This window comes from Pinus tabuliformis, chromosome 3_2, assembly GCF_031772625.1.
Source record: "Pinus tabuliformis cultivar Carrire ecotype Pingquan chromosome 3_2, CPIR1, whole genome shotgun sequence".
In the NCBI taxonomy this organism is placed as follows: domain Eukaryota; kingdom Viridiplantae; phylum Streptophyta; class Pinopsida; order Pinales; family Pinaceae; genus Pinus; species Pinus tabuliformis.
The window spans coordinates 1210083630-1210094194 of NC_142302.1; the positions used below are offsets into that span (position 1 = coordinate 1210083630).

Below are 10565 nucleotides of genomic sequence, written 5' to 3' on the forward strand. Positions count from 1 at the left end.
CTCTAAATGTTAATGGACAATTAAATCTAATGAATTTTAATGTTAAAATCTAATTTCTAAAGAAACGAGAAAAGGAAATGAATTTTAGATAAAATAAAAAAAAAACTTTGAACAGTTAGATTAATCTAAGCCAACAAAATGTCTATGAAATGAAAGAAAAAATGATAACAGTTAAATGAAGTGTTTCATCATTCCACTATACAATTTTGTGAGAACTACCTCCTTGTGCTAGCATTTGGAAGGATCCAATACTCCATTTTTCTAAAACTGAAAATGAATTTGAAATGAACTTAAATGAAATACTAAGACTGAAAGTGAAATTGCAACTAATCTACTATAACAGCTAAATGAAGTGTTTATCACTTTGCTACACAATTTTGGGAGAACTATCTCCTTGTGATAGCATTTTGGAGGGATCCAATACTTCATTGTTCTAAGAAAAAGTAAACATGAAAATGCTGAGGAAGACGCATTAATAAATGAAATACTTCACCACTTAGTGAACCAAGGGCTTCCGGAAACAATAAAATTACACTAAGAAGAAAAAGGCATTGAACAACAAGAAATCTCATTCATAAACTCAACATTTCACCATTTAGTTTGAGGATAAACCATCAATGAAAGGCTTTGGAAACATCCATTTATGTAATGAGTGACTACTCTAATAAGCAAATACAAAAACAAGTAAAGGAAAACTAATCTACTGTGTGCTGTAATGCTCCAAGCACCAATTGGAAAATACTTCCTTGGACTATTTTGCTAGGCATAGATTACATAGTTAGATAAATCTACAATCAACCGGTTGAACACACTTGCGTGAATTAAAATTGCATGAATAGAAAATCTAAACTATTAAACTTAAAAATAATCATAAAAAAAATGACATACTTTAATGAAATGAAAGCAAAAGTACAAAATAAAATCTACTCTACCTTACATTATAATATGCTCCATGACATCTACTTCACATCTCATTTCATGTTGAGAAAATCAAAGCTTTATTCAAATTCTTCAAAATTACGAAATCTTACGAAGCTCTCCAAAACTACAAAAGCTCCAAAAGCTACAAGAGCTTCCAAAAACTCCAAAACTACCAATCTCTAAGCTCCAAGATTTCTAAGACTACCAAATGAAAGAGAGAGATCTCCTATTTATACAAAAAGAAGAGAAGTCATTTCATTAATGAGAGTCCATGAATCTCTCCCTATACCTCTAGAGTCCTAATCAAAATAGGAAATGATAAGGCACATGTCTTTTTAGAGTTTCAATACAATTAGGAAATGTGACAGATATCCTCATGATCTCATGATCGTCTCCACTCAAATTCCAATTTGGCCTTAGGGTGCCACATAAAGGTCTTCTAGAAGCCTCCTTTTGACCTTCACATGTCAACAATATCAACCCACTTGTTAGGTATAAGCATATGCACATTATTTTCTAATTTTTAACCACAAATTTACTTAAAAAGGCTAAGAATTAATAAAGTTTGGAAAAACATAAATGTGACCCAATGATAATGATAGTGAGATGAATGTAGTGACATGGTAGTAAAATGAAGGTGAAATGTAGGTGATATAATGGACATAATAGTGAAAGTGTAATGGAAATGAATGACAATTTCAAGACCCAACATACCCCCCAACTGAAGCTATTGTATGTCCTCATGCAATATATATTACATCAATTATTTTGATCCTTGAGCTTTGGCTTAACTTTGCATGATATCATTTGATAATTTCATACTTCTGCAAAGTGTTTTACTTGAATTGCAACGTGGTTGGTTCTTGTGTTACAACCATGATTGTGTTTGTATCCAATTATCCTTTAAACACTTCTGAAAAGCCATGGTATGCTCATAATAGTAATGTAATAGTTAATATATTTTGAAAGTATGTGGGCTTTTGAATATGATATGAACATGGAAATATATGAATATGAATTTATTCTCCCCCCACCACCAACTGATGGTATTGGCAATTTTATGAAATGAGGAAGAGAAATGTTTTTCCAACAATTATCATTCTAGCTTTTTATGGAATTCTATGGTCAAAAGTTAGAAAATGACGTAACTTAACTTACCCTTTGGAAATGGATGAGTTGTATGTGTGGTGGCTACAAAATTCTGATCATAATCTTCTTCAAGTGGCTGGATGAAAAGAGTCATGGATAAAAGAGTCAAGATGACTTTTTATTGATTCTACTAAAACTTGCTGAATCTACTGCTGAATAGTGCTGATTTGTTTTATATTTGCTCCAAAAATGCTGAAAATAATAGTCTTCATGTCTTCAAAACTCATTGGCAAAATTCCTACTATGTGAAGAGATGTTCTGATGTCGAACATAGTAGGAAATTGTTGACTTAGTGGCTATTAATGGATGCCACTAGTCAACACAAGAACTCTCACCATTGATGACAATGAGAGTTAAGATGCCCAAACACATCTTGCTAGGTATAAATAAATTTGTTGATGTCGAGTCACCTAGAAGATCTGATGAATAAGGAATATTAATGTATTCCCATTGTTTGTCGGCATGAGGACTTGCCATTAAGGTATGCAAGCCTCAAGGTGTTTTTGCAAGGAATTTAGACTCAAAGGACTATGGACTCAATAATTTGCATTGAAGCAGGGCTTATTTGCAAAATGAAAATGATAGGAAAGGGAAGATGAAAATGGAAGATGACAATGGAAAGTAGCAATGGAAATGGGAAATAAGCATGTAAATGAGCCTCTTGCTTTTATTTGTGGGTTAGGAGTAAAAAAAACAATGGAAAGTGTATGTGAATGTAAATGGAAAATATGAAGGGAAATGAGGTGAATGGTTTATTATGAAGTATGGATGCGATGGAGATAATAGTATCTGAAAGTTTTGCAAGTGCTTGAATCTGATTTTGCATTAGCATATTTCGTCTTTGTTGCTGATCATCCTCTTATGAAAGAAATTGGTCTCTTAGAGCGACACCATTCACTTGTAATCACCTCCTAAAACCTGCAAAAAAAACTAATACTTCTTCTGCAATGGAATGGAAGATTATCGAAGGGGAGAGATGGCCAATCTCTCTAGTTATGATATTTACACACAAAACTAAGAATTTGTATTAATGAAACAAGTTCACAAAGGAACACCAAAAGAATTTATACTTGCTTTCGAATTAGTGTCTCAAGTTAACTATTGTTTCTTTTCAGCAATTTATTTCATTATTTACTATTTCAAACTCTGATGATGGATTTATCATTTTGTAGATCCTGTCGATATCTTTCCAAAGACACTTGAATCATTGAAATTGGATTTGGTATGAGAAAGTTGGGCTGATTTGAATAGTGAGGTTTTTTAGTTGCAAAATTGATGTTTAGCTGCATAATGGCTTTAGTTGCGAAATGACTTTAGCTACAGAATGTGCACAGTTTCTGTAGCTAAAAATCTTGAACAGAAATTTAGCCATTCATTTTTCATCATCAGTCCAAAATTAATCAATACCTTTCAGAAAAATGAGCAAATAATCTACTTATTTCATTGATTCATTTTTTTTTTCAAAACTGCGCTCTAATATAAATTCCAAGTCTTCTTAATCTGGAGAAAAATGTCATGTACGGATGGCAATACAAACATTAAAAATAAACTAGTAATAGAAATTATTAATGCCCATCCTCTCTTAATCCAACTGCATAGATTTCCTAGCAGTGCAAACAAACTGATGATTTCCCCGCAACTACGAAATCTTAAATCAACTTTACCCTAATGTAACCATTAAAAAGTATTTACTAGAAAATAATGTAACTTATGCCACCGCCGATCAAGAACCCAATTTTGTATTTGGCAAACTAACTCTACTAACATACTATCAGGAAAATAGTGAACCATAAGCATGGAAGCACACGAAATGCAGCACGCAATCCTCCATTCCCAATCACTTTGCTGGAACATTCACTTCTTTTTGGTTGCTGCCTTGGTAACCTTTGCACCACTAGGTTCCTTCTTTTCAACAGCTTTGGTGACTCCTATAGCAACCATCTGACGCATGTCCCTGACTGCAAAACGACCCAATGGAGGATACTCAGCAAAGGTTTTGACAACCATGGGTTTGGTTGGAATCATCTTAACAAATCCAGCATCTCCATTCTTAAGGAACTTGGGCTCCTTCTCCAGCTCCTTGCCAAAACGCCTGTCAACCTTGGTCATGATCTCAGCAAACTTGACGGCAATGTGGCAAGTGTGGCAATCCAACATAGGGGCATAACAATTTCCAATCTATCCTGGATGATTCATAATAATAACCTGTGCAGTAAAGTTGGAAGCTTCCTTTGCTGGATCATTCTTGGAATCAAATGCCACGTAACCATGCTTGAGATCCTTAACAACAACATTCATAATGTTGAATACTTTGTGACATCCTTCAGTTTTGTGTAACAATTCAAGAGAAGAGTCGTATGATCTTTGGATACGTTATGTAATCAGTTGTTAAACTGAAGTACAAGTCACAGAGAGAGACCGTTATTAAATACAAGAGGTGTGGTGTAAACAAGATTGAATGCTAACACACAATAAGTTCCTAAATCAGATTTTTCCTCTCCAAGCACACCGAGTTAAAACAACAGACTATTCAACAATTCAAATCCGTTTTTCTTCACTTGGCATCCAAAAAGAGGCTTCAGAGAACCAAGAATTTCTCTCAAACCACTACGAATTTCTTAAGACTATTTCTGGGCTATTTAACTGACCCTGTCCCTGAAAAAAACCCATGTTTTATTTTTTCCTAATGCATTTTCATTTGGCTGGATCGCACCGTTAAAGTTTGAAGTTTTTTTTTATAGTTCTGCGTTTTTCTAGCAAATGCGTTTTTCTGACATTCTAGCAAGTCACAAACTTATGAACATAGAGAGTGTTAAACATGGAAATGGGCTGGTCACATGCAAAAGAATATAAGAAGGAATGATAGAATTTGCAGCTACAGAGAATGCTTCTGTTGTAATACTGTTAAATGAGCCACCCAATTGGTCGACGAGGCTATTCCTGAGATCCAATGCCCTCATTGTGCACTCAGTGGTACTGCAATTCCTTCGTTTACAAGATGCAGGAAATGATGCAAAAATTCAGGAGGAACAAGTTAATATAGAGACGTGTGGATGCAGCTCATGCAATTGCATTGTATTTTGGATGATGGAAGACATCAATTTTGAATTTTCTCCATCAGGCTTGCTCGTCGGATGCCTGGGACGCTGAAACCACTCTCTGATTCCCTCTGCCTACTCCCATGTCTCACCTGCCTCAAAAATGGCTACCATGGCTGCAATAAGGAGGGCCTGTTGCATGTGGAGGGTCGCAACTCAGATTGTTTATATTGTAGGTTTTTTTTTTTTTAATAAAATTATATATGTTATATTTTCAAAAATTAAAAATATACCTATATATTTTGCTATACGAAATAATAAAATTTATTTATTATTTATTTATTTTATTTTATTATGTATTTTTTTTAATTGATTTGTTAATAAAATTATATGTTATACTTTCAAAAAAAAATATACATATATATTTCATTAAACAAAACAATGATTTTATTTTTTTAATGATTTGTTATTTAAAATTATATATATTTTTTCAAAGATTTAAAAATATACATATATATTTTACTAAACAAAACAATTTATTGAAATTAAAGTTTTTCATTGAATCAAATGAAATGATGAAAATAATTTATTTATTTTTAACATAAAAATTCCTTTTTTGATCCTCCAGATCACACAAAGTGCAGGAGGAGAGCATACTCAAGAAATTATTGATTTTTTTTAGATGTAAGAAATAAGGTCTTCTAATTTACACTTCCCCAACAACGGTGCCAAAATGTCTAGTCAATTTAGTGTCCTAAATTTCTCTACATAAATTATCAATCCGGGTATCGTAAACTGATGAAGTGTGGTGCACTATATCTACTTAGTTAATCCTTTTTCTTACTTTGTTGTTTTATAGTTTATGTTCTTTTTGGAGGTTTTGTTTCTTATGCTTAAGGAAATTAATCTAAGAAAGAAAAGCTATGCTTCTAGGTGAAATCTCTAAATGTTAATGGACAAATAAATCTAATAACTTTTAATGCCAAAATCTAATTTCTAAACAAAGGAGAAAAGGAAATGAACAGTAGATAAAAATATATCAAACTTTGAACAGTTAGATTAATCTAAGCCGACAAAATCTCTATGAAATGAAAGCAAAAATGATAACAACTAAATGAATTGTTTTATCATTCCACTATACAATTTTGGGAGAACTACCTCCTTGTGATAGCATTGGGAAGGATCCAATACTCCATCGTTCTAAAACTGAAAATGAATTTGCAATGAACTTAAATGAAAGACTAAGACTGAAAGTGAAATTGCAACTAATCTACTATAACAGCTAAATGAAGTGTTTATCACTTTGCTACACAATTTTGGGAGAACTACCTCCTTGTGATAGCATTTTGGAGGGATCCAATACTTCATTGTTCTAAGAAAAAGTAAACACAAAAATGGAAAGAAAGACTCATTCATAAATGAAATACTTCACCACTTAGTGAACCAAGGGCTTTCGGAAACAATAAAATTACACTAAGAAGAAAAAGGCATTGAACAACAAGAAATCTCATTCATAAACTCAACATTTCACCATTTAGTTTGAGGATAAACCATCAACGAAAATCTTTGGAAACATCTATTTATGTAATGAGTGACTACTATAATAAGAAAATACAAAAACATGTAAATGAAAACTAATCTATTGTGTGCTCTAATGCTCCAAGCACCAATTGGGAAATACTTCCTGTAACTATTTTGCTAAGCATAGATTACATAGTGAGATAAATCTACAATCAACTGTTTGAACACACTTGCATGAATAGAAAATCTAAACTATTAAACTTGAAAATAATCATAAAAACAAAATGACATATTTAAATGAAATCAAAGTAAAACTGCAAAATAAAATCTACTCTACATTACATTCTAATATGCTCCATGACATCTACTTCACATCTCCTTCCATGTTGATAATATCAAAGCTTTATTCAAAATCTTCAAAATTACAAAAGCTTATAAAGCTCTCCAGAGCTACAAAAGCTTCAAAAGCTACAAGTACTTCTAAAAACTCCAAAACTACCAAGCTCTAATCTCCAAGCATTCTAAGACTACCAAATGAAGGAGAGAGATCTCCTATTTATATAAAAAGATGAGAAGTCATCTCATTAATGAGAGTCCATGAATCTCTCCCTATACCTCTAGAGTCCTAATCAAAAGAGGAAGTGATAAGACACATGTCTTTTTAGAGTTTCAATACAAATAGGAAATGTGACACATATCCTCATGATCCGATGATTTTGTCCACTCAAATTCGAATTTGGCCTTAGGGTGCCACATAAAGGTCTTCTAGAATCTTTTTTTTGACCTACACATGTCAACGATCTCAACCCACTTGTTAGGTATAAACATATGCACATTATTTTCTAATTTTTAACCAGAAATTCACCTAAAAAGGCTAAGAATTATTAAAGTTTTTAAAAACATAAATGTGACCCAATGATAATGAAAGTGAGATGAATGTAGTAACATGGTAGTGAAATGAAAGTGAAATGGAGGTGATATAATGGACATAATAGTGAAAGTGTAATGGAAATGAATGACAATTTCAAGACCCAACAATCAACCATTGTTGTCCCTCTAATCAGACCATTTCTAGAAGATGAAGGTTGACTATCGATGAATTGGAATTTCTGATCACCGTTAGCCTCCTTCTTCCTGTTTTTGGATTCTGTCACACCTGAATCACTGTTTCCAGAACCAAAGTGGATCGTTCCCATGTGATGATTTTGGGTCTTCTTGGACTTTCTACCTGCAAAAGAAAGTCCAATATGAGAAGAGTTTTCAAAATTTTCAGTATTTCTTCGACCCTTATTGGGCTTCAGACCCCTATCTTTCTTAGGCATTCATTCTAAAGAATTAAATCCAAAAACAAAATTCAAATTCTTATAAAGAAAAAGAATATGTTAATTGTTGCAAATAAAAAATCAGCACTCGTAAAACCCTCAAAATAATAGAAGCATACTTCACGAAAACATAATAGTAGACATACCCCTATTGCAGAAAATGGAAAGTTCTTACCAATTTCAAATGACATCCTAGGAAACAACACCAAAATGTTGGGTGAATAGATTTCTTCAACACTTTATTGTCTACCTCACATTTTACACCAAAGAAATTGTGAAAAAAAGTAATTCTTGCATAAAAATAAATGAAAGGAACTCTCAAACTTCTTGTAAGCAATCTTGACTAATGGAAATGTAAATCTATGTTTATCTACATTATAGTTGTGTGTTAGGTTAGTAATTGGACCCTTGAAGATATCTGACTTCCTTATAGATCTTTCTCCCTGCACTAAGTTGCTATTCCTGTACTCCAGCAATGTGCTTTCACTAGACCAGAACAAAGTCTAGGTGCTCGAAGTATATTTTACACCTGCACTGAAGATTTATGTCCTCATGCAGGGGCTCTAAGCCTCAGGGTTAGAGCACTCTATTCTTATATCAGGATATTGATTCCTGTACCATAACAGAGATTCCTGCACTGCGTTTTCCAATTCCTCTTATAAGAAAATTGAGAATGTGTTAACTTAGATAAAGAGTATGCAAAGGTAAACAAAACTTCAAATAACTTCCTCAAACAAAAATATGCTTCAACCAATCTCAATATTTAAAATAAGAATTAGTTTTCAAAGTGAAAGCACACCTTTATTCAATCAAGGAACTCCTTCATGCAATCTAAAGGAATCATCTAATTGTGACAGCATGCTTCAATCCTGTAATAGTTAGTCACACAAATTCGATCTGCATTTGTAACCTTCTTAACTTAGAAATATTCTCCTTAAAAATAATTAAACCTACAGTTTGATATTTCCCTAAAAATTATGAAGTACTGGTATAGATTAATGTGTCACAATGACATTCATTCTCGAATTATCAAAGCATATTTAATTTAAGATATCTGGAACACTTCGGAATGATAATCACACACTACATAAATGCATCAAGGCTCATATATCATATAAGAATAAAACGCTATTATTGTAATGAACCAAAAGAATCAATTCGTGAAACTGTAAATGCACTAGTGCAGGAATGCTTGCTTGCACGATCTAGGCAGAAATAATGTTAAGCTTTGAAGAAAAGAAATCATAAAGGATAAATCCAAACTCAGTTGAGCATGCACATCACGGATCCATCACACAGTGATGAAATCAAATATCGACTTTGTAGAAGAATAAAAGATTTTATTTAAATCACACTTTGCATTAAACAAAATCAGCACACCTTTAAGGAAAAAGAAGAATACGAGGGAGAATGAGCTGGGATTTCTTGGACCTAGCCAACCATCTCATTTCCTTGTTTAGGAAACATGAAGATTCAACTCTTAATGATGCATCAACACACAATTACAACACAATATTGGAATAACATGGCACAGTCCCTTTTTATTAATAATCAGCAAATGTATATTACAAGCTCGAATCCATCCCATAACGAGGGCAATACCAACAAAATTACAAAAGACAAAAACTACATTATCCTTTCTATAGTTATCACTCGTTACCATTTTCTATCTGAATCCTATATTTTATACATCTGTAAAGGCCTGCAGTCATAACCAAATTACATCCACCACTCCATTATGAGCCTTTCAGCTATAACAAAATAATAACAATAGTTCATACTAAGCCTTTTAGCTATAACAAAATGCTAATCTTAAGCATTTGGTCAGCAACCTAACTTGCACCATATCCCTGAATTATCTCCACTCCGAGCCCATCTCGAGTTGACGAATCTGGAACAAGGTGTCCGCGTTAGGTAGTGAGCAGGAATCCTACTTGCACTTTACCATGCTAATGAAATGATCAATAGAATTCTTTTCAAATACTTTAGTAAAGGAAATATAAGTTGCAAAGAATATTTAAGGTATAAAATCTACGAAAACAATTAAATAAGCACATTCATAACCCTTAAATATGAAATATAAAGCTAGTGCGGGAAAAGGCACGATTCTTGGACTAGTGTAGGAATAATGAGGTTGCAAGGTTAAAACAAAGATCTAAGGTTATGGTTTTGAAGTGGAAAAGGGGTTAAAAATGAAGTAATTTAGCTTACCAATAGTCAATGTCATGTTCTCATTATTTCACATTTAGAAAGTAGGTCTCATTACTTCAAAAGAAGATATTTGAAAATGCATCAAGGCTACAAATGTCACTTTTCATTTTCATTTCAGATACTCGAATATATCATCTACTCTAAAATACTTTGAAGGATGAGAAAGGAATGCTCATATTTTCCATTGGGAGCTGGTGTGAAAATTCAGAGCTGCTACGAAAGCTGGAGTCTACTGTGTAATTGAGAATCATTGCACATTTCAAGAAATCTTCGTGCCAGTCACAAGTAAGGGTTTCTCTCATTTCCTCTTAGATTCATTATCTTGTATGTGCCCTAGTTCATCTTGTCAAATGGAGAATAGGCCTTCATATTACCTCCAACCATCCTTAGTTGTGACTACTAC

The 10565-nt window shown here is 33.0% G+C and overlaps 1 pseudogene; it reads right to left on the reverse strand.

Moving 5' to 3' along the window:
• Positions 1–3900: 3900 nt before the first annotated feature.
• LOC149185100 (elongation factor 1-alpha pseudogene) lies at positions 3901–4372 on the reverse strand (annotated as a pseudogene).
• Positions 4373–10565: the final 6193 nt, after the last annotated feature.